The sequence below is a fragment of the Mytilus californianus genome, unplaced genomic scaffold (genome assembly GCF_021869535.1).
Source record: "Mytilus californianus isolate M0D057914Y unplaced genomic scaffold, xbMytCali1.0.p SCAF_7, whole genome shotgun sequence".
Lineage (NCBI taxonomy): Eukaryota > Metazoa > Mollusca > Bivalvia > Mytilida > Mytilidae > Mytilus > Mytilus californianus.
The window spans coordinates 4599644-4624410 of record NW_026262723.1 but is presented as its reverse complement, the minus strand read 5'-3'; the positions used below and the strand labels follow the sequence as shown (position 1 = coordinate 4624410).

The following is a 24767-nucleotide window of genomic DNA, read 5'->3' as shown; positions in this document are numbered from 1 at the left end:
AACGGGTGCCACATGTGAAGCAGGATCTGCTTACCCTTCCCTATCACCTGGAATCACCCCCAGTTTTTGATGGGGTGTTTGTTGTTCAGTCTATGTTGTGTTTTGTGTACTGTTGTTTTTCTTTGAGATTCCCTCCTTTTTGTCTTTATTTTCAATGCGTTGTCAGTTATTTTCGACTTATGAGTTTAAATGTCCCTTTGGTATATTGCGCCTCACTTTTTTGCCACTTATTTTACAGCCAAAACCTATTGAAGATCATGTTTCATAAAACACTTTTCATATATAGTCCCTTTGAATTATTGTCAATAGAATTTCGAGTGCATCGACAACTGTTTGAGATTTCTTTGAAAGTCCAATACTCTTTTTCAAATAGCGACCAAAGACTAAGTGAACGTTGAGGTATATAAAGTAAATTTCGAATTGTATATTTTATTGCAATATTGCAATATGGCGAGAGTAAAATTCAAAATGACTTTTTTTTTGTTCAGTGACATATTAAGGCTCTGAGGAGCCTCTTGTTTCCAAATCTTATTGTTAAACTTGTGTTCACTGACTGTTTGTCAATACTACTAGTTTTACTGCTCTTCATTTATAGATTCAAAATTGATGATTCAAAATTGAATATTGGTAAACTACTATTCCATTTTTTTTTTAATATTCTAATTGGCCCCATTGCTCAACGATGTTTGAAGGGTTAATTAGAACGAGTGTCGACAACTTAAGCGGAAGACCGTAGAAGCACTTCATTGCCTCGATCGTCGAGTACAAATTTCTATAAATATTTTTGGACTATTATTACATGACATTACTTGCCAACATAGACTTTTTTTATTTACACACCCAATTACGAAAGAACCAATCAGTCCTACACGCATAAAAATTTATTTTAAACAAGAAGAAATGTTTTCATTTATTAATGTCATTTTATATTACAGTTGCACTGAACGTTGCAAAGCACAAATAAACTACCCAGTCAACATACTATGATGATGACGTTAGAGAGTGTGCAAAGGCAGTAGATGGAAATTACGAACAAAATCTTGTGTCGAGCACAGGGTGTTCACACACTGCTCCACCTCACGATCAACGTCATTGGTGGGCTGTAGATCTTGGAGCAATTTATGCTATCAGTAATGTTGTTATATTTGGTAGAACAGACTGTTGTTGTAAGTTATCAATAACATATTTCTTATTTGTGTAATAAGATATACTTTCGTGGTATGTTCTAATGAATACTTAGTCTTGTATTTTTTTCTAATTTTGGTTCATTTATATGTTTCGTAGTTTAGTGTGGCGTCCATTTTTGCTGAACTAATATACAATATTGTTTAGGAGCCAGCTGAAGCCCGCCTCCGGGTGCGGGATTTTCTCGCTGTGTTCTGCTCTTTGGTCGTGTTATTGTCTCTTTGAAACATTCCCGTATCCATTCTCAATTTTATTTGAAAGCAGAAGATACGATATGGGCACTTTTTGTCCCTAATATAAGTATTTGTATTTTTACGAGGCTTTTAAACATTCTTGATTAAGTGACATCACAACTTTTGATGTTGGACTAACATGATATAAAAAAAAGAAGATGTGGTATGATTGACAATGAGACAAAATCACCAGAGACCAAATAACATAGAAATTAACAACTATAGGTCACCGTACGGCCGTCTTAAATGAGCAAAACCCTTACCGCATAGTCAGCTATAAAAGGCGGAAATGACAAATGTAAAACAATTCAAACGAGAAAACTAACGACCTGATTAATGTTCAAAATAAGGAACGAAAAACAAATATAATATACAGCAACAAACGACAACCACTGATACTCTATTTTTTGCACTCGTGGCCATACACATCTGAACATGTAATTTATGATTTCATTGGAACAGTTGAACATGTTGAATCAAGAATTTGAATTTTCATCAAAATATCAACTTCTTTTAGGGTTGCGTGAAAAATGTATCAATACCACTTCGATAGAAGGAAACGCAGTTAATCCTCAATCAATGGCTGTCCATGGTATAGGTGAACTCAGAATTTAAGTGTTCAAGGAAATACCAATTTCTTGTAGACTTGCATGTTAAATTTTAGAAAACAGCGATGATAAGTATCTACAAAAATCCAGGTATTCATCAATCCACAAAAACAACGAAATTAAAAGAATATTTGTATCTAATCTTGAAGGCAGGTCGACAGTTATATTGTTTGCTTTGTCATGAATTTAAACAGAGAAAAGTGCGAAAAAAAATGTGAACACTTTATTTAAGGGAGTGTTTAAAAAATTATAAAATAATTCACAACATATGTTCTTCTCTCCGTTATCATTTACAAATAATAAAGAATTTTTTATTATCCCTGTAATATTATTTAAATTTCGTTCATAGATTAAAGACGAATCAAAAAGTCAGCAAATTTGATTTTATCTTTATGTTTGTACATTCATTATTTTAAATGCACAATTAAGCATTTAAATCACCAAGTTTAACCTACCATTTTCGTCTGTCAGGAATATGACAGTTGATTTCAATTCATTCTGTTGGTTAATAAAGTCAACGTTTGCTTTTTCCAGATTTAATGGACTTTCCCCTTTTTGAATTTACCTTGTTATACTTTTGTGATGTATAACATGAAATCTATATTCAATTGTAGACAATTTTAACAATTCTATCAACAGTATGTATTTCAGTTATTTTGAAGTGCGTTTGTTTGAAAAATATGTAAATGCTACCACTCCCCCTAAAATAAAAACAAAACAAAACAAAACGATAGCTAAATTTGTATGCAGAATCGCTTTAAACTAACAACCCCAGCTTGGTTTGTAACATTATTTTCGATAGTTTTTAAAAGGTTAAATAGCAAGTGTTGTAAAAAATTTAAAACAACACTATAAATTTCATGCGAAAGAGACAATGTTTCAAGGACGAGGTATTGCATATGTAAAATGTGTAAAACATTATAATGTGTGAATTTTTTGCAGATTACTGTTAGAATGGCGAGTGATGCATGCATAGTAGGAGATGCTTTTCCTGCCTTGCTCCTTTTGCGATTCTCTCAGTTTTCGTTTGTGACCTTAATTTGTTTCTTCCTTATCGAGTTACAAGATTTGAACATCAGTAAGTTACTGTCGCCTCAATTTAAATGTACGCTTACAACGGAGTTTATACCGGTATGAATATTGAATTGGCGTAAATAAATAATCGCAATGGTATCTGTTCGACATTGCACATAATGAAATAGATTGTATCAAATTGAAAAATTGCTTGTTTATTTTTAAAGCAAGCTTTTTTTTAATTTCTTTAATCAATTTTAAACACTTTTTGCCGATCAATCTGAAGTTTGCTTACTAACCGAGTGTTGCTTAATTCATAAACATTAATAGAACAAAACGAAAGTATTCTCGGCATGTTTGTTTTAAATATTCATCAATATCTTAATGTGGTAAAATCATTATATGAAATGTAAAAGGTTTTAAATAATTTTTGAAAAAAAAAACTTCAAACAAGAATGTGTCCATAGTACACGAATTCCCCACTCACACTATCATTTTCTGTGTTCAGTGGACCGTAAAATTGGGGCCAAAACTCTAATTTGGCATTAAAATTAGAAAGATCATATCATAGGAAACATGTGTACTAAGTTTCAAGTTGATTATACTTCAGCTTCATCTAAAACTACCTTAACCAAAAACATTTAACATGAAGCGGTACAATATCATTTTGTGTGTTCAGTGGACCGTGGAATTGGGGTCAAAACTCTAATTTGGCATTAAAATTAGAAAGATCATATCATAGGAAACATGTGTACTAAGTTTCAAGTTGATTGAATTTCAACTTCATCAAAAACTACCTTGACCAAAAACTTGAACCTGAAGCGGGACAGACGGACGGACGAACGAACGAACGAATGGCCAGACGGACGAACAAACGGACGTACAGACCGAAAAACATAATGCCCCTAGGAAGGGCATAAAAAAGGTATAATGAATTGTGCGAGATTGTTCTATCTATCATGTTTGGCTTTTCAGACAGAACTATTTTGTGCTTATGACATAATGCTAGGATATTTACAAACAATGACAATGTCTGACAACGTTGCTAACAAACCGAAACATTCTTATTTAGTTTTTTGTTGTGAAATCGAATATAAAACTGATCCTTATTAATGGCTCGCATTTTATTCCGCCTATCGAGAACAATGGTCGTCAAAGAAGAATTAAGGGTTGTCAAAGTTACCGATTAAATAATGAATGAAATCAAATACAATTCAACATCAAAGTATGTGGAAAAAATCTTAGTATTATAAAAGGTTAAATACGTTTGAAAAATGTCTGTCGAAATGAGCATCATTATTCTGTGAAACTGTGCATTTAGTTAACAAAACGAAAATGCAGTGCTTTTTAAAGGAAATACGATTCATAGCCTTATGCGAATTATCATCGAAAAAAAACCGTATAGAATCGAGTAGGGTCACATTTCAATATATTATGCTATATTTTAAACTAATCCGTAAGTTTGTCTAAAAGAACATTAAAGTGTAATTGGTTTTCTTCAGTTCAGTTTATTAAAAACAAATGATGGAGAATGTGTCCATGGGACACAGATGATACCCCGCTTGCATATATCGTTCTAAAGGGGCATAACTCGAGAACGGTAAAAGTGACACCAAATTCGAACTTCATCTGTGTTTTGTGGTAATAAGCATTGTGTATAAGTTTCATACCATTTGGTTGAAGCAAACTAAAGTTAGAGAACGGAAACCAATTTTGGGACGTACATACGGACGGACAAGGATAACACTTAATGCCCCTTTGTTTATGTTTATCTTAAATTAAGCAAGGCATTATTTGGATTGTTATAGTCAAAACATGACAATAATAAAGATTTTTTATTTTACCTATTATTATACTTTTTTTTTATTTATGCGTGTGATTAGTAGATAAAACAAGAACGAACACAACACAATAATGAAGTGCAATAAATCGGGTTAGTCTAATCTTCAATTAAATAAATCAAAATGATATATTATCATATGATTACAGAATGATATGAACGCTGCAAAACGAAATACGCGAGATCTGATATTTTATGATCTTTTTAACGATTGTCATAAAGCTATTTGTTTCATTCCGGATCAGAAATATCAAATCTATATAAATGTTCTGTTTTTTTTTTTAAATTTTGCATAAATCGCTGTAAAGCAGTTTATAGGCCTGCTTTTAAATAATAGTGTCGAACCACATTATTCAGTGAAAAGTAATTTGGTCATTATTTTGTATGATATTTAAATACTGATGAACGATTTGCCTTTTGTGGTTGTGTGAAACGGTAGTTAAACTATCTTTTATTTATTTCAGAAACTTATCATATTTCTGGACAATTTTAAAATGAAATATCATTTATAGGTTAATTTTCTGTAACTGTACTGTTTATAAATTTTGAATTATTCGAAATAATAATGTTTTCGGTACTTGGACTTCACACTGTTTTGATTTTCGAGTGCTTTAGATAAGTCTTATGGAGATGGCAGTAACCGCTGGCAAATCAAACTGTATGCCTGGTGTCTTTAATGAATGTGGTACCTTTGATAATTATTTACAGATATTTTTATACAATTTCCCTCAGAATCCATTATTAGAACTTTCCCGATCCGATCGCAATACTTTATCACCGTTACTATAAATCTTTTACTATCATTTGTCTCGATTTACAGTCGTGTTAAGAAAACTCCAAGGTAAATTTGAAAATTGGGAAGTCTATAAAGACTGACAAATTCAAACGTTAGACTTCATCAACGAATGAAACAAATCGAAAACAATTGTCATACATGCCATGAAAATTAACATATAATTTCATTAATTATAAGTACACGAGGCGAAATGTTCACAGCACAGTTGTTTTACAAGATATTTTATATGTTTTCTATAGATGTTAGTAAGGATGTATATTACAACGTTTTTTTATGAATAAAACTTTTGACATTTGTATTCATATAATTTGAATCTCGATTTATATAAAATCAAAACAAAATTACAAATTTGTAAGACTTATGTACTCATGGTTGGAATCATAATTCTAAATGGTTTCTTAGACGGGGCTTATAATAATACTCCACCATCGCCTACTTTTAGTGTATGTAATTCACAGTGGATTACCTTAGCCGCATTTTGGCTAATTCTATCAGAATATGTGGTCATCATTGCTCTTCAACTGCGGACTTTATTTGGCCTTTTTAACGTTTGAGTGACACTGATGAGTCTTTTTGTAGACGAAAGGCGCGTTTGACTTACAAAATTTAATTTTGGTATCTATGAAGATGAATTAATTGATACGAAGGTTCAAGTCTTAATTTCGTATAACAGTTCCTTGGTCGAGGATTACTGCTTAAAAAGAGTTCTTTGTGGTGAAGTTACAGTGAATGATCTCTGCAAACGCTATCATGATTTTGTTGTCTAAAATTTGAAATAACATTAAATTAATTTTGTGCGTCCGATATTTGTATAACAGATGGGTGGGTATCACCAACCCAGTAGCCATTTTTTTTGTTACTGGGATGAAAATACGGATTTTGTGTTATTAAAATTTGCTGTTACAAAATTTTGGAAACTATTTTAAATTCAGGAATATATCTGCCTCATGCAAAGCTCTGATTCCTTGCCCGGCTTTGGCTATACTTTTTTGGTTAATGGCTTTTCTTTTTTTAAATAAGCTTTGGATTTTCAAATGTTTTGGCCTCGAGCATCACTGAAGAGACATTGATTGTCGAAATGGGCATCTGGTGCAGAAAAATTGTAGGTACTGTTTATGTTATGAAGACGAATATTTTGTTGACGATATTGTGATACGACAAGTTGTATATTATTGTAGTCATCTTTGATATGTATTGTAGCTGAGAGACTCTCAAATTTCAACATTGACGTCATTAAGCCATGCAAAAACTCAACCCATTGGTTTGAAGGAGTTACTTCACTGTGCCATCACATACAGGAGGCAACTACCTATCTAAATGCTACCTGTTCTCACGGGACCATTGGAAGGTATGTTCGCATACAGCTGAAAGACCCGAATCCTTTAGCCTTATGTTAAGTTGAGGTACATGGACTATATTTGCAGGATTTAAATTCAGGTTAGTTTATTTGTTTTTATGTTTCAAAAAGCGCTACACAAAATTGACAACATATATAACGTGGGCGATAAAAATAAAGCAGCAGATCAGATTTTCATTCAATCTAATCACTGGTTATATTATATGAAAGTAGGGAAATGTGGTATGATTACCAATAAGACAATAATCCACCAGAGTTCCAATGAAAAACATAAAACCAATTATAAGTCACATTACAGCATTCAACAATGAAAAACCCCATACCGTGTAGTCAGTTATAAAAGGCCGCAACATGAAAAATGTGAAACAATTCAAATGGGAAAACAGTTAAATTTATACAATGAAATTTACGAATAACACTTATGACAGTTATGAACCAATGGCTACCACTTAAAACCGCGCACCTGACTTTGAATAGGCACATAAAGAATGTTGCGGGGTTAAACATATTTGTGAGCGCTCAGCAATCCCATAACCATAAACAGTGGTGTTACAGCACAGCATAAGAATAAACTGTAAAAATCAGTTGCAAAAGACTAAGCTCACTAGATTGGAACAAAGCACAAAAACAACTAACATAAAACAATGTTCTGATATTTAAGAAACTGAAATACTATTTATTGTAATGATTTACAAATATATTTGTTTTGATGGAAAACATTATGTAATTTTGGCTGTGTTATATAACATCCTTCTGCGTTTTTGCAATAAAAGCTGGAGAAGGAAAAATAAAAATAAAAATCAATAACACAAAGCACTGATATAAGAGTACTCGCAGTTACTGAAAGCTAGTTCAAAGTCAAAAACAACTAATAAATAAATCATGTTCTCATAGACCAAAGTATCAATCAGTACACATCCAACGGATTTAGTGTAAGAAGAGTCATAAACAATATGAGATGCACACGACCTTGTGCAATGCCAAAATATGCGTGAACATTATCAATAGGATTTCAGTGTATGCACCTTTTCTAATTACACTGTGTTTTTCATTGCCGGCAATTATTTCTTTAAAATTATAAAATTTAACCACTTCTGGTTTTCGAGTGGTTTTAACTTCTCACGAATCCACATCAACATTTTTCATTATTTTATTATCTATTTTATTTTAAATGTTGGCAAAAAACGATGGAAACCAGGGTTTTACTGGATTTTACTCATAGATCAGATATATTTTCTTTGTCAATCTGACATGTTTGATGAGTGTGTCATGTTCTTTGCAATTGCATTCGAACGCATTATTGGATATACACAGACATCACTAGAATGCATCAGAACAAAATATGTTTTCCTGTTGATGCTATTTGTTTCATTCAAAGTTGAAATTCATTCGATGTCATATATTTTCACTCAATGTTGTTAGAATTCTTTAATCGAAATATTGGGACTTTTTCTGAATATCGGTTATGTCAGTATATAACGTTTATATTGGACTGATTTGATGGATAGCAACAGTCAAAAAAACAAAAATTCTGCTGTGAATTGACACTGTCTATTTATTATCAATTTAAATATACACATGCTCATCATAATTTATTAAGCCCTCATACAACCATACGGTTGAAGAATTATTATTCCAAAGTGTATTGATAACAATGACATTAAATTGCAAATCTCACAGTAAAAAAGACAATTCAATGCAACTTTCGATTCTGAATACAATCCGGATGTATTAAATTGATTATAAACTACGAAATGAATTCGGAACAATGATACGAAATTTCTCCAGGCTATCAAGTGACAGTCACTAAAATTGCAACTTCAATTTTCCATTACACTTGAAAAAGTTATTCAACTTGAACAATAGTTAATGTACTGGGGCTTATGGCATGGGATTATGTTTCGTTTCATGATCATTATGAATCTGATGTTGCCTACCTTTAAAAGGGGGATGCGGATTATGTAAATTGATAAGAGCACGTTATCGAGTTATCTTCTTCGATATATATTGAATCTATATATTATGTAGTAATCTAAATTGTTATTAGCATTTGCTGAAAGATTATTGAATAATGCAGTTAATCGTCTCCACTTGATCTATGTTTTCTCCTGTTAGGTGTGTTTATCTGCATATTCAGTGATTTCATAGTGATCGTTGATTTGATTTCCCCAGGGTATTAATAATAATTAGGAGGAACCTTTAATATTTTTTTTTATTTCTTTAATATATTTTCAGTGACCTTGCCTTATACATGTGGATTTGAAGGTCACAGTTATGATGGACTAGACGGAACCATTGAAACAACACACGTCAATAGCGATATTCACTGTGCATACATTTGTGCTTATATGAACGGATGCCATGCTGCAGACGTCGTAAGAAAGAGCAAAAGCTGTACTTTAATGGAGAGAAAAAAAGGGTCCAATGTCGTTTCTGATCCTGACCACAATGTCTTTCTTTTCAATTGACTATATATATTTTATAAATAAATAACAATGATAAGCGATGTGTGATAATTTATTATTTGAAACAGATATCAAATGTCATGAATGTAATAAAATAGCACATACATTAAATATGATGAAAATATATACAATGCTTCCAATTCATATAGAAGGACAAATGTCAACCTTTTACACAACTTTTCTTATTACTAACTATCTACCTTTGTTTATACGATTTTTTTGGATGGTGCCTATACCAAAAAAAAAAAGACAGGGTCGTGTAAAAGAGAGACAAAAGATACCAAGAGACATTCAAACTCATGTCGAATTAATCTGACAACGCCATGGCAAAAAAAAAAAAAAAAACTGAAAAAAGACAAAAAGGATAATAATATACAAAACACAACATAGAAAAATAAAGATTGACGTACTCCACCAAAACCCGGGGTGGTCGATCGGGATCCCGAAGGCAGTCGTCATGTTTCTCATGTACGTCCAAACACGGTGATAAGGCTAATTCGCTAGGTCACACTCGTGATGGTGTCCGTAAAAATTTCGAAGGGATGATTGTATCTAAACCACTTGTAGCTCTTGTTTTAATATCTTCCTTAAAGTTATAAATCATGTCAGTACTATTATTATTATTAGGAATTAAATGTTAATTGTGTTGATAATTAGCAATAAATGCAAATGGTGTGGCAGTTTGCATGGTCAATGGAAGTAGTTGTTGCCTAAAAAGCGTGTTTAATCACTTACTTTTCTGGCGATTGAGTTTTACACAATTTGTATTAAATCAAAATATTTATTGTTATTTTGAACTAATACCATATAAAAACAATATGAAAAAATAAGGGATGATAAAAAGGTGTTAAAACAGTTTGTCGACGAGAGGCAGACATAAACATCGGAAAAATGAACATACAATAGTATATGTACACAAAAAATAATAAAAGAAAAATATAAATCAATTGTTTTAAAAACAATTGTTAAACGGTCTTTCCCCTCCGAAACATGATTAATTGGTTTTTTGCTTGGTTGGTTGGTTGGTTGGTTGGTTGGTCAGTCGGTTAATTGATTGATTGATTGATTGATTGATTGATTGATTGATTGCATGGCACTTTCTCTGTGCGACGCAGCTAACTTAGATAACGCCTATATTCTGACCGAACGTGACTGCGTACTCTATACATCCCACACAGCCAAACGGACACCTGAGATGTCCTCATAAAAATTGATCCTAGCATCATTCGTTTATACATTTTCTCTAGTTTCTATGTTACCTCGGACTTCCATTTTTCATCTATTTGTTGTGTATGCATTTTGATTGAATTTGTAGGAAAACGGAGTAAATTTTATCTTGGAAATTTTGTTTTCCTTATTTGGATATGGAATGTTTTATTCTAAATTTAGGTCCGCGCGCGAGATGGTGTTGTGAAGTCACGTGACCCTCGAATATATATGTCTGGAGTTAGAATATCAATTTCTTTTCAGGGGAGACCGTTGAACAGAGCACATGTGTACTGATCGGACAAACATGATCACTTTTGGTTTTATTATTTACAGGTCATTGATGACGGATCATGCATGCATCTTACGCACACATGTTTACGGGAGCACAGATTTGTATTTCAATGCAAGATTAAAAAATTTGATTGTAGGATTTCAGCAATATTTACGATTTTTCCACGTCATTGAATTTTATTTCTCAATCAAGCGGACCGCGTCTAACGGGAACATGAATCGGAGCCGATTTTTGCAGGAATGAATTTCTATTTAAGAAGTTTGTACATCAGAAGGATTGCATTTTTACAGTCAAATGTACAGGACTGAACTTCAAGGCGAAATGAGATTCCTCTAAGTAGAAGAAAAAAAAAAAAAAAAAAAAAGGGGGGGAGAGAGGTGGAGGATGGTGGACCTTGGTTGATAAATTAAGATAAGATGCATGTATACATCATGATAGCTGCAAAGATTGAGGCTATAATTAGTTCATTTTGTTCATTTTACTATTTCAGTGGCATGGAACCCCTAAAACAACGACGCGTACCATTTTGACACAAACTTTGCAGTTATATCATGTCGCGACTAACATTTTGGTCAAATTTTTTTATACGGCTTACGGTTAACGTGTAACAAAAACATAACGAGAAATTGATTTGGTAAAGGCAGATAACTCCTTTAAGATCTCACTGGATCGCTTCGATCCAAATTAGGCAAAAATTCCTGAGGATGTAACAAACAATTTAGAAAAAGAATTTTGTCGATATCTTTTTTTGTTACGAAGGAGATGCACACAGATGATAAACAGTGAATAGGGAGATAACTCTTGCAAAGAAAATGGTTCGGCTTAGCAGGGTGAAATTTAAAAGCGCACAAACTATACGATACAATATGAGAAATATCTAAGCGACATATTGCGAAACAAACATTTATCGCAAGGACAAAATTTGGCGGAAGAAAAAAAAAAAAATTAAAAAACCAATTGTTCAAAGAACAATTGAAGGTCTTTCCACATCAATTTTCTAAATAATTGATGAGAAGATAATTCTGGTTTAATCAAAGCTACTATTGGCGTCCAATCATAGATTTCTTCATACTGATTCAATAAACATGGTTTCTATAGACTTTTGCCTGAAATAAGGGAGATAATTGTTAACATCCGGTTTAGAAAATGTCACTTCCGGTCTCATATGATAGCTTTATTTACACTGATTCCAAAAATATATGGTTTATATATACTTTTGCCTGTAAAAATGGAGATAATTGGCTACTTCCGGTTTAGAAAATGTCACTTCCGGTCTCATATGATAGCTTTATTTACACTGATTCCAAAAATATATGGTTTATATATACTTTTGCCTGTAAAAAGGGAGATAATTGGCTTCTTCCGGTTTATAAAATATCACTTCTGGTCTCAAATGATAGATTAATGTATGACCATTAAAAAAATATATGGTTTCTATGTACTTCTACATGAAATAAGTGCAAAAATGACTACTTCCGGTTCACTCAAGGTCACTTCCGGTTGACATTTTTCAAGGTCATATGTCAGCCAACATTTTGCAAAAGATCTTATGGCTTTATCATGTACCAATATGAAGTAATAATCAATTTACCTTAAAATAAAACATTTCAGGGGCAATAACTCCAATAAGATGTCGCTGGATTGTCTCAGACCAATTTTATCATATCTTCATCACAATATAACAAACATTTTGCACTTGTTCTTTAATATATAACATTAAAAATATCGGAGAAAATGCAAAAACAAGCAAAAGACAAAATTCAGAACATGACCTTGACCTTTGACCTTGACCTCATTTTCGAAGTTAGGATCCAAGGACCTTAAATAAAAAGACTATAGGTTTATACGGCGTACAGTTTATGAGTAACAAAATCATAATGACAAATTTATTTGATAAAGGTAGATAACTCCTATAAAATTTCATCGAATCGCTTCGATCCAAATTAACCAAAAATTCCTGAGAATGTAACGAACAATTTGTAAAAAGAATTTTGACGATATCTTTTTTTGTTACGAAGGAGATGCACACAGATGATAAACAGTGAATAGGGAGATAACTCTTAAAAAGAAAATGGTTCGGCTTAGCAGGGTGAAATTTAAAAGCGCATAAACTATACGATACAATATGAGAAATATCTAAGCGACATATTGCGAAACAAACATTTATCGCAAGAACAAAATTTGGCGGAAGAAAAAAAAAAAAAAAAAAAAAATAATAATTAAAAACCAATTGTTCAAAGAACAATTGAAGGTCTTTCCACATCAATTTTCTGAATAATTAATGAGAAGATAATTCTGGTTTACTCAAAGCTACTATTGGCGTCCAATCATAGGTTTCTTCATACTGATTCAATAAACATGGTTTCTATAGACTTTTGCCTGAAATAAGGGAGATAATTGTTAACATCCGGTTTAGAAAATGTCACTTCCGGTCTCATATGATAGCTTTGTTTACACTGATTCCAAAAATATATGGTTTATATATACTTTTGCCTGTAAAAAGGGAGATAATTGGCTATTTCCGGTTTGGAAAATGTCTCTTCTGGTCTCATATGATAGATTTATTTACACTGATTCCAAAAATATATGGTTTATATATACTTTTGCCTGTAAAAAGGGAGATAATTGGCGACTTCCGGTTTAGAAAATGTCACTTTTGGTCTCATATGATAGCTTTATTTACACTGATTCCAAAAATATATGGTTTATATATACGTTTGCCTGTAAAAAATGAGATAATATGCTACTTCCGGTTTATAAAATATCACTCCCGGTCTCAAATGACAGATTAATGTATGACATTCAAAAAATATATGGTTTCTATGTACTTCTACATGAAATAAGTGCAAAAATGACTACTTCCGGTTCACTTAAGGTCACTTCCGGTTGACATTTTTCAAGGTCATATGTCACTCAACATTTTGCAAAAGATCTTATGGCTTTATCATGTACCAATATGAAGTAATTATCAATTTACCTTAAAATAAAACATTTCAGGGGCAATAACTCCAATAAGATGTCGCTGGATTGTCTCAGACCAAATGTATCATATCTTCATTACAATAAAGCAAACATTTTGCACTTGTTCTTTTATATATATCTTTAAAAGTGTTTGAGAAAATGCAAAAACAAGGAAAAGTCAAAATTTAGAACTTGACCTTGACCTTTGACCTTGACTTTATTTTCTAAGTTGGGACCTAGGGGCCTCATATAAAAACATTCCAGGGTTATACGGTTAAAGGTTTATGAGATAAAAAAACATACCGACAAATTTTTTTGGTAAAGGTAGATAACTCCTATAAAATTTCATCTAATCGCTTCGATCCAAATTAGCCAAAAATTCCTGAGTATGTAACGAACAATTAAGAAAAAGAATTTTGTCGATATCTTTTTTTGTTACGAAGGAGATGCACACAGATGATAAACAGTGAATAGGGAGATAACTCTTGCAAAGAAAATGATTCGGCTTAGCAGGGTGAAATTTAAAAGCGCATAAACTATACGATACAATATGAGAAATATCTAAGCGACATATTGCGAAACAAAAATTTCAAAAGTTGGCGGGAAAAAATAATAATAATAATAATAATCAGAACAAATACAATACGTCTTTCAACAGAAATGTGGAAAGACCTAATAATAATAATAATAATCAGAACAAATACAATAGGTCTTTCCACAGAAAAGTGGAAAGACCTAATAATTGAGCAATGTAAACCCTTCGGTAGATATGACGACACTATATAGACGCTAATTTATGTCTCCTTTATAAGTGTATGACATTACCCTTTTGTTTTTATAAATGTATGTAAATTCCCAAACATGACCGAAGATATAAGTTTATATAGATGTGAACTCCTGATTCGGTGAATTGGTCATGCAAACGAATTGGCATCAGTCGTGTTCTTTTTGCAATAAACCAAATTGAAGAGACAATACAAAAACAAATAGAGATGAACAACATGCGCTCATAAGAAATAACAATATCAAGTATTAGCAAAAATAAAAAAAATACAAAGTCTACCCAAAGAAAGTATGCAAAAAATCAAAATCAGAAAAGCGATGAAAATAAAACAGTCCATATAACCTTACTGGAAGCAACAAGACCAGACCTTGATCTTCTTTAACGAATCATAGAACTGCTGGAAAACAAAGGACCACCTAAATGTGGAAGAAACACAGCAATAGTAATATACACTATCCCATGTAGATGTAAAAACTCAAAAGAGAAATTGAATCACAGTTAAGACGAGATATGCAAAACCAACTGTTTGAAATGAGGTTGAAACAGGTGGAACGACAAGTTCGTGTGCCTAAATAAACAAATAATGCTACAATCCAAGAAAAGCGGACAGAATAATATTTATAATAACAATCATAGTACAAAGGAAGACAACCCAATGAATCAGTTACATCAAATATGGAATACACAACAGAAACAGACTATTAATCAAGTAGAATGGATTTTTGAAGACAACATAACTAATCTACCACCTTTTTTAAGACGAAGAATGATCAAAAACATCTAAACCACCTATACAGACAAGAAAACGGTCTAAACAGCTACCATCATGATCATGATGGAAGTCACTAAGTTGGAAATACTAATCAATATCATCAGATTCCAAATACAGAATATATCCAACAGAACATGCCAATAAGGCAACAAAAATGGTCAACCACCTTTTCCAGGACATGCAACTGAGTAAGTACATCAAACTCAACAGATAGGATGACATAATTCTTTTCAAAAAGGGACTATAACTCTACTAGAATAGGTCTTTTAAACATCATAAATAGTAGACCCGCTTTCCCAAGACAAAAAGGGATCAAATACATCAAAACCATATGACCAGAAAAGAAAACTACCCGAACACTTACCACCAAGATCATAATAAAAGTCATCAAGCCAGAAATATTGATTAATTCAATCATATGAAAAGTACAGAACATATGAACCAAGTAAATACGATCCAGCATCATAAGATTGGAAGAGCTGAAACGCATAACAATGCTTACCAACAAAATTATCACCAGCCCCAAAGACATACCAACCAGCAATTGAATCAAAATGCACAAATACAACACATGCTAGACTATCAGCTGCAAAATTCAAGCCAAGAGTCCTTAAAACAGAATGTACCAGTTCATCAGGTTCAAAACCAATGTCAACTAAAACATCACGGACAACCACCAAACTACTTACATCAGATGAAAAATTACCCAACAGATACATGTATACCAGTAAACTATCAATAACCTGTAGTAAAATCAGCTTATCAATTGCCAACATAAAGTATGGAACATCAAAATATACACAGAGCAGAAGCTACATGCGACATCAGAAATATAACCACAGACAATTTCTACTTCCACCACCGTACAGTCAGAGCAATCCCAAACCAACCCTCTCCAATATAACCTCACCTTCAGAAAGATAGCAAGTCATACCAAAATAACGGAAAGAAAATCTCCCAGAACAGAAGACAACGTGAAAAACAGTACGCATCTACCATTTAATATTTTAAAGATGAGACGTACTTCAAAATACCTCCAGATATAAATCAAAAGGAAATCGAAATAGAAAGAACCAACAGACAATGCTAGAGATTGTCTCCTTTAACATTGAAGGCATCAAAGGTAACACCCCATATCTCAAAGAACTACAGTCCGACTCAAATATTCTGTGTCTACAAGAACATTGGTTACATGGAAATGAGACTAATATACTACAGAAAGTTGTCCCTGATAACGAATTCCATATCTCATGTTTTGATAATAATAATATTGATATAGAAAATCACAAAAGAAGAGGAAAAGGCGGTGTAACAACTCTAATTAGGTCCGGGTACACAGTTATCGTCCTTTGATTTTCGTTGTCCACGAATATAGTCCCTAGTGTGGACAGTGTGTTACTTGTCGATTTTTTTTATACCGCTTCCAAATTTATTTCTCCATGTTTTATGACTCAAATAGTAAGTAGGGGGGGGGGGGGGGGGGTGAAATGACACTGTAAAAGAATTTGGGTCATGAATTTTAAAGTAAAGTAGTGATTTGGTCCAGCTGAAAAATGTTAAAAATTAGCACTTCGGAAGCTGTCAAAAGATTTGAAGACCCCCTTAACATGAAATTGTCCATATTTTGAGTTAGAGCCGATGAAGTTTTCTATAATTTTGATATAATTTGTCCCAAAAGTTGTACAACACACTGTAAAAATATTATTGAGAAAGCGCAGGTGGGATTTTTTAATTTTCATTTGTTGTCTAAAAGAAATGCACTACGAAATAATTGTGTACTCCGACCGAAGAGGTGAAATCAGGAAATATAGAATCTGTACTTCGGCAACTTCCCTGAATGATTTGATGGTGTCAATTTATCAAATAGCATAAAACTAAAGGATTTAAACTTTTATTTGATAGAATTTCTGCAAAATTGACCAATTTTGGCATTTTATGGTCAAAATAAGCATTTCATAGCTTTTTCATATTTTGATGAATAAGTGGCATTCTGACTTTCTATCTGACAGGTTTTCATGTGTCAATATTTGTGTTTCTATGCTTCAATCCAGTTGTATTACTCATTTGTGAACTCTGAATCTACAGAAAAGAAGATTATCTCGGACAATATGTGCAAAATGTGTTGTATGTATGATCCTCGTCTAACGCCCTGTTTGGATCAAGGTAAATGTGAGGAGCTTGAAACATAAAAGTTGAGTCCATTATAAAGACCTCACTAAATTTGTATAAAAAGCACTTAACAATGTCTTTTGTACCTGTTTTATGTCACATAATATCTTTCTTTTCTTCTGTAGGATAGCAAGTGGTTCAAATATAAGCCTGTTGAGACTAAAATTGCATGCATGTTTTCACTAAAAAGTGAAAAATCTTTGTATCAGACCATACTGTCTGCAAAAAAAGTTGAATGCAAGAGTCTTTTTGTGCTCAGATTTATTGTATCATGTCACCTGAGTTTAGAAATGATAGAAAAGACACAAAATTTTATTTCCTATAGCTTCAATATGCATTTTTAAATGTAAATATGTGATACGGCCTAAATTGACCCTAAATTATTTTCAGTCTTTCTTGGCCTAAGACCCTTTTAAACTAATGTGATATGTTATTTGTAAGTTTTCTTTCCATTTAAAGTACATTAAATACATATGTAAGGATTATTTATAACCAAAAAGCTTTACAAATTTAAAATTGCTGGAAAATATTACATCTTCATGTAAAGCCCCCCTTCATTGGAAAACCTCCATTTTTAGCCACAGGCTCATATAAATTTGACTTTTTAATAATTATGATAAGTCTGATAAATCAAATGAGTACTCTATTGCTTTTAATACATAATATATGATATATTAAGGCATTTCAAAAGTATTTTTTTGCAATATTTTAATTTTTTAAGCCCCAAATGTTGATAGTTGAAAATTTTCAGTTTTAACGTCTAAATTTAACACGCAAAGTTGAATATAGAATTAGTCATATTGTCTATAATATAAATCCTAATGCCATGAAACTTTGTAAGCAGTGTTATAATTTAATAAGCTTTGGTCATACCAAGTTTCATTAAGATTGGTCAACTTTTTCTACCCTATTAGGTCCGGGTACACAGTTATCGTCCTTTGATTTTCGTTGTCCACGAATATAGTCCCTAGTGTGGACAGTGTGTTACTTGTCAATTTTTTTTATACCCCTTCCAAATTTATTTCTCCATGTTTTATGACTCAAATAGTAAGTAAGGGGGTGAAATGACACTGTAAAAGAATTTGGGTCATGAATTTTAAAGTAAAGTAGTGATTTGGTCCAGCTGAAAAATGTTAAAAATTAGCACTTCGGAAGCTGTCAAAAGATTTGAAGACCCCCTTAACATGAAATTGTCCATATTTTAAGTTAGAGCCGATGAAGTTTTCTATAATTTTGATATAATTTGTCCCAAAAGTTGTACAACACACTGTAAAAATATTATTGAGAAAGCGCAGGTGGGATTTTTTTAATTTTCATTTATTGCCCCTATGGCCCAAAATTTGTTCGCACAAAAAAAAACTGTCAAAAGAGGAAAGGATAGTGGTTATTGAAATATGTATAGAGCTTCGTAAAGTTATCCTAATCAACAATTATGTGCCAACAATGATGACAGGATCTGAACCTAAATATCGAGAACATCTGGACAAAATCTCATTAATAATAGACATATATGATAACTAGATTTATTATAACTTGCGACCTAAATGGTTCGTTAATATCAACCAGATATAACAACCACGATAAACTTCTGAAAAAGTTCTGTAGAAATCATCATCTGACCCAAACATTAGAAAACAGTCAAGGCTTTACCGTTTACCACCATAATGGTAAATCAAGCTCATAAATAGACTATATACTAGCAAATAACGATAACGATGCTATTCAGATGATCTTCTTTGCGGACTTGTATTCTTACTTTTCTTTTGCAGTTCTTCATTTCAGAATATACTCTGTTGTCCTGATCTTGGTCTCCCATTTTGCTTCCAGATAAACAAGCATTCTTACTTTTTGATATTAGCTCCTAAACCTTCTCCGAGGCTTTCCAATTTGGTCCTTTTAGAGGAACTATTTTTTTCTTGACACTTGTATTGGTGGCTTGAGATAAAAAAATCAATGATGTTGAATCCCTGTTCTTTTATTATTTGTTTTTAAATTACGGTTGTTTCGCTGCTCCTGTAGTGTTTCTGTAGATTTCTGATATGGGTCAGGAATTATCCCATTTGAGTATGGGTTTTTGGTTTTGACTTTTTTCCTTATCGGATGCTATCGATATATTAATTTTTGCTCTTATTGAGACATTACCTGATTCATTTAGATGGTATTGATCTTCTATTGATGTGCTCCTAAATACATCTTTATCGTTATTTGCTAGTATATAGTCTATTTGTGAGCTTGATTTACCATTATGGTGGTAAACGGTAGAGCCTTGACTGTTTTCTAATGTATGGGCCAGATGATGTTTTCTACAGAACTTTTTCAGAAGTTTATCGTGGTTGTTATATCTGGTTGATATTAACGAACCATTTAGGTCGCAAGTTATAATAAATCTAGTTATCACATTTGTCTATTATTAATGAGATTTTGTCCAGATGTTCTCGATATTTAGGTTCAGATCCTGTCATCATTGTTGGCACATAATTGTTGATTAGGATAACTTTATAAAGCTCTATACATATTTCAATTACCACTATCCTTTCCTCTTTTGCAAGTTTTTTTTTAATTTTGTGCGAACAAATTTCAGGCTATAGAGTTGTTACACCGCCTTTTCCTCTTCTATTGTGATTTTCTATATCAATTTTATTATTATCAAAACATGAGATATGGAATTCGTTATCAGGGACAACTTTCTGTAGTATATTAATCTCATCTACATGTAACCAATGTTCTTGTAGACACAGAATATTTGAGTCGGATTGTAGTTCTTTGAGATATAAGGTGTTACCTTTGATCCCTTCAATGTTAAAGGAGACAATCTCTAGCATTGTCTGTTGGTTCTTTCTATTTCGATTTCCTTTTGATATATATCTGGAGGTATTTTGAAGTACGTTCATCTCTAAAACATTAAATGATAGATGAGTACTGTTTGTCACATTGTCTTCTGTTCTGGGAGGTTTTCTTCCGTTGTTTTGGTATGGCTTGATTTCTTTCTGAAGCTGAAGTTATATTGGAGAGGGTTGGTTTGGGATTGCTCTGACTGTACGGTGGTGGTAGTAGAAATTGTCTGTTTGGTTATATTTCTGATTTCTCATGTAGCTTCTGCTTTGTGTATATTTTGATGTTCCATAGTTTGTGTTAGCAATTGATTATCTGATTTTACTACAGGTTGTTGATAGTTTATTGGTATACAGGTATATTTCGGGTAATTTTTCATCTGATGGAAGTCGTTTGGTGGTTGTCTGTCTTGTTTTAGTTGACATTGGTTTTGAACCTGATGAACTGGTACATTCTGTTTTAAGGACTCTCGGCTTCATTTTTGCAGCTGATAGTCTAGCATGTGTTGTATTTGTGTATCTTGATTCAATTGCTGGTTGGTATGCCTTTGGGGCTGGTGATAATTTTGTTGGTAAGCATTGTTATGGGTTTCAGCTCTTCTAATCTTATGATACTGGATCGTATTTACATAGTTCATATGTTCTGTACTTTTTATATGATTGAATAATCAATATTTCTGGCTTGATGACTTCTATTATGATCTTGGTGGTAAGTGTTCAGGTAGTTTTCTTTTCTGGTCATATGGTTTTGATGTATTTGATCCCTTCTTTGTCTTGGGAAAGCGGGTCTACTATTTATGTTGTTTAAAAGACCTATTCTAGTAGAGTTATAGTCCCTTTCTGAAAAGTATTTTTTTCATCCTATCTGGTGAGTTTGATGTACTTGCTCAGTTGCATATCCTGGAAAAGGTGGTTGACCATTTTTGTTGCCTTATTGACATGTTCTGTTGGATATATTCTGTATTTGGAATCTGATGATATTGATTGAAATTTCCAGCTTAGTGACTTCCATTATGATCATGATGGTAGCTGTTCAGGCCGTTTTCTTGTCTGTATAGGTGGTTTAGATGTTTTTGATCATAGCTTTGTCTTAGAAAAGGTGGTAGATCATTTATGTTGTCTAAAAAAAACTATTCTACTGGATTTATAGTCTGTTTCTGGTCTTAACTGTGACTCAATTTCTCTTTTGAGCTTTTACATCTACATGGGTTAGTGTTTATTGCTATTGCTGTGTTTCTTCCACATTTAGGTTTTCCTTTGTTTTCCAGCAGTTCTATGTTTCGTTAAAGAAGATCAATGGTCTGGATTTGTTGATTCCAGTGAGATTATATGGACTGTTTTATTTTCATCGCTTTTCTGATTTTGATTTTTTGCATACTTTCTTTGGTTAGACTTTGTTTTTTTTTTATTATTACTAATACTTGATATTATTATTTTTTATGAGCGCATGTTGTTCACCTCTATTTGTTTTTGTATGGTCTCTTCAATTTGGTTTATTGCGACTTATTACCGCAACCTTTATTTGCCTAAAGAACACGACTGATGCCAATTTGTCTGCATGACCAATTGATCGAAACAGGAGTTCACATCTATATAAACTTATATCTTCGGTCATGTTTGGGAATTGACATACACTTGTAAACAAATGGCAATGTCTTACATTTATACTGGAGACATTAATTAACGTCTATATAGTGTCGCCATATCTACCGAAGGGTTTACATTGCCCAATATTTTTCTTTTATTATTGTTTGTGTACATGTACTTTTGTCTGTTCATTTTTTCCGATGTTTATGTCTTGTCTCTTGTCGACATACTGTTGTGATAACACCTTTTTATCATCCCTTAATTTTTCCGATTGTTTTCATATTGTATTAGTTCGTAATAGCAGTAAATATTTTGATTTAATGCAAATTGTGTAAAATTCAATCGACAGGAAAATAAGTAATTAAACACGCTTTTTAGGCAACAACTACTTCCATTGACCATGCAAACTGCCACACCATTTGCATTTATTGCTAAATATCAATTTAATTCCTAATAATAATAATAATACTGACATGATTTATAACTTTATAGCTTACTGTTCGGTGTGAGCCAAGGCTCCGTGTTGAAGACCGTACTGTGACCTATAATGGTTTACTTTTATAAATTTTGACTTGGATGGGGAGTTGTCTCATTGGCACTCATACCACATCTTCTTATATCTAATTAAGGATGATATTAAAACAAGAGTTCCAAGTGGTTTAGATACAATCATCCCTTCGAAAATTTTACGGATGCCATCACGTGTGTGACCTACTGAATTAGCCTTATCATCATGTTTGGATGTAAATGAGAAACACGACAGACGCCTCCGAGATCCTGAGCACCTGCGACCACCCGCGGTTTTTTGGTGGAGTCTTTTTTTTTCTATGTTGTGTTTTGTATATTATTGTCTTTTTGGTCTTATTTTATTTTTTTTTTAATTGCCATGGCGTTGTCAGTTTTTTTCGACATGAGTTTGAATGTCTCATGGTGTCTTTTGCCTTTCTTTTACACGACCCTGTCTTTTTTTGGTATAGGCAACATTAAAAAAAACTGCATTCATATTATACAAAGGCAGATAATTAGAAATAAGAAAAGTTTTGTAAAAGGTTGTCATCTCCTTCTATATGAATTGGAAGCATTGAATTTTTTTTATCTTATTAAATGTATGTGCTATTGTATTACCTCCATAACATTTGATATCTGTTTCAATTAAAACAAAATATAACACATCGCACAACATTAAAATTTATTTATGAAATATATATATAGTCAATTGACAAGAAAGACATTGTGGTCAGGATCAGAAACGACAATGGACCCATTTTTTCTCTCCATTAAAAAACAGGTTTTGTTATTTTTCACGAAGTCAGCAGCATGACATCCGTTCATATAAGCACACATGTATGTACATTGAATATCGCTATTTACGTGTGCTGTTTCAATGTTTCCGTCTTGTCCATCATAACTGTGACCTTCAAATCCACATGTATAAGGCAAGGTCACTGAAAATATGTAATAATATTAAAATTATTATTTTTCTTGAAATTAATGCAATCATTTAATAATTGTGCCATGGTTCAAATGTTTTCGTTTCGATTTCGCTAGCCATTTCGTCATTTTGTTAATTAGAATCAACTGCCTGTTATTGCATAACTCCTAATGTATTAAAATCTAAAGGTTCCACCTAATTATTGTATTAATTCCCTGGGGATATCAAATCAACGATCGCTATGAAATCACTTAATATGCAGATAAACACACCTAACAGGAGAAAACATTGATCAAGTTCAGACTATAACTGGAGTAATTAATTACATTTCAGCAAATGCTAATAACAATTAAGATTAAGACATAATATATAAAACTTCAATATCGGAGAAGACAGTTTAAGAAATCGAAAACGTGCTCTTACAAAATACGCATCCTCCTTTTTAGGGTAGGCAACATTAGACTTGTTATTGTAAATCAAAACATCAGCCCATGCAATAAGCCACATACATCAATTATCGTCCAAACTCAATCACTTTACAAGTGTAAATGTAAATACACAAATACTGCAGGAGAGGCGAAAGATACCAAAGGAATAATCGAAAACGGACTGAAAATGTCATGGCAAAACAAAACAACAGTCTACAAAACACAACATAGAAAACTGAAGACTGAGAAATAATAATCCCACCAAAACTCGGGGTGAAATCAGATTCTCCAGAAGGGTAATCAGATTCTGCTCCACATATGGCACCCGTCGTGCTGATCATATTAGCACAAAACCGTTGATAAGTCTTATCGATCTTTTATATAACACATTTCGCAGAGTTCTTCACTGGAACTTTGGTAAATAATTGTCTTATTGGTAATCTTACCACATCTCCCTATTTTTATATAATGTAACCAGCGAGTAGATTGAATGAGAATGTGATCTCATGGTTTTTTTATCGACCACGTTATATACACAGTCAATTTTGTTGAACACTTTTTGAAACATAAAAAAAAACTAACCTGAATTTAAATCCTGCATAGATACTCCATGTACCTCAACTTCACATAAGGCTAAAGCATTCGGGTCTTTCAGCTGTATGCGAACATACCTTTCGATTGTTTCATGAGAACAGGTTGCATTTAGATAGATAGTAGCCTCCTGTCTGTGATGACATAGTGAAGTTACTCCTTCAAACCAATGAGTTGAGTTTTTGCATGGCCTTATGACGTCAATGTTGAAAT

At 32.6% G+C, this 24767-nt stretch overlaps 1 long non-coding RNA gene across 1 annotated transcript; it reads left to right on the top strand.

The window, feature by feature from the left end:
* Positions 1–1011: 1011 nt before the first annotated feature.
* Positions 1012–9471, top strand: LOC127708256 (uncharacterized). Its single transcript, XR_007985219.1, has 3 exons — positions 1012–1166; positions 6877–7113; positions 9269–9471. It is a non-coding gene; the product is annotated as an uncharacterized LOC127708256 (long non-coding RNA).
* The last annotated feature ends 15296 nt before the right edge of the window (positions 9472–24767 follow it).